Genomic DNA, 1647 nt, shown 5'->3' on the forward strand with positions numbered 1-1647 from the left:
ATTGTTTTGTCTTTGTTTTTAAAAACTGACGGACATGCATGTCACATATGCTGTCAATATTTGAATTTAACCCGGATTTAACCCCCTTTAACTTATTAAAGCCACAATAGCAACTGGACTGACAATATTCAAAGCTGGATTTACAATATTCAAAAACAAAGATGAATTGTTATTATGCACAATCCTACTATATATCACATCTCACAAAATCAGATGTTTTTGTTCACCAATGGAATGTCATTAAAAAACAGAATACCATCAGCACATTCTTTGCTATAATTGCAATTTCTCAGGCAAAACCATTTTTCATCCAACATCTCTAACAGTTATAGTTGTCGAAACATTTCGGTTTTTGTAGGATGCTGTAAAAACGTCTTTGGGGCTTCCATATCTGACGCACTGAGGGGTTCTGATATGATGTTTGTGCTAAGAATATGCATAATGCAAAACACACAATTTCTACTGCCTAAGCCAAAAGCTCAAGTTTCAAGAAAAGCAAGGGGACATACTGAGAAAGTTTTAGATCAGAAAGTCCTATATGTAAACTATGTACAAAAGTTATTAAAAACTGGCAAACAGTAAAGAGTGGCAGGTGAAATTGCCAGTTAATGTCAACAAGAAATCTGAACAAGCCCAGTGCTGAAACAGCATTAAATAAAAATAAATATATATTTAAATAAAAAAATGTATGTATAATACATGATATAGTATGAATGATCATCAAATACTGTACACACCTGTTAAATTCAACAAATGTTATCATCTGAAAATAAACCAAACATACAGGCTGGGTCATATGCTATGTTATCATATCATGCCATGTCATGTATACCTTAAAAACTAGACTGGCATTAAAAGATGACACAAAGACCATTGTATCAGTAAACAGAAATAAACTGTATCTTCTTTGTACTTTACAACATTTACGCCTACAGAATATTTTCATTGACATTCATGTTTCTGCAAACACTATTAGTTTGAGGACGGCTCACAGTAATACCATTTATGAACATAATGTACTATAAAATTAATGTACTGTGAAATAATATTATGTTTTGTAACAAAGCAGATAAAAAATGACAGTTTATTTAAAATATGTATAGGGGTGTTGACTTTTGAAAACTACAGATCGTACTTCCCCATTTTTGTTTCCCTGCTCACAAATAGTCTAATTGAGCCCAGTGCATTATGGGTGTTTTAGTTTTCCTACCTTTTTTTTCACAGCCCATTTTCTAGCCTTATAGTACTGGTTTTAAAAAACTGTGTTTGTGCTGTATAGGCAGCCAACTTTTATTAAAACCCTATCTTGCCAGCAATGAATTACACCTTTAAAGGAAAACTAACCAAAGCAACTTGCAGTTAGTTTGAAAGCTAAACATGGCTAAGGATACACCTTAGATGATACAGAACTGTTAAAACGCAAGATTAAAAGTTAAGATAAATCAAGCTTGTCATTAATAACATTGTAAAATGACCATTTAATATTCAAAAGCGTTTACAAATACAAATAATACCAGTGAAAATTAAATAGTAGTGAAACTAAAACAAATTATTATTGCTGATAAGCCATCCAAAGGTGCTTAATGTAAGGTTTCTTAAATGTTTTGGCACCTGCAGGAGGTCATACTCTCAGGTCATTGTTTAATT

Source organism: Sinocyclocheilus anshuiensis, unplaced genomic scaffold, assembly GCF_001515605.1.
Source record: "Sinocyclocheilus anshuiensis isolate Anshui unplaced genomic scaffold, SAMN03320099.WGS_v1.1 scaffold2161, whole genome shotgun sequence".
NCBI classification, from domain to species: domain Eukaryota; kingdom Metazoa; phylum Chordata; class Actinopteri; order Cypriniformes; family Cyprinidae; genus Sinocyclocheilus; species Sinocyclocheilus anshuiensis.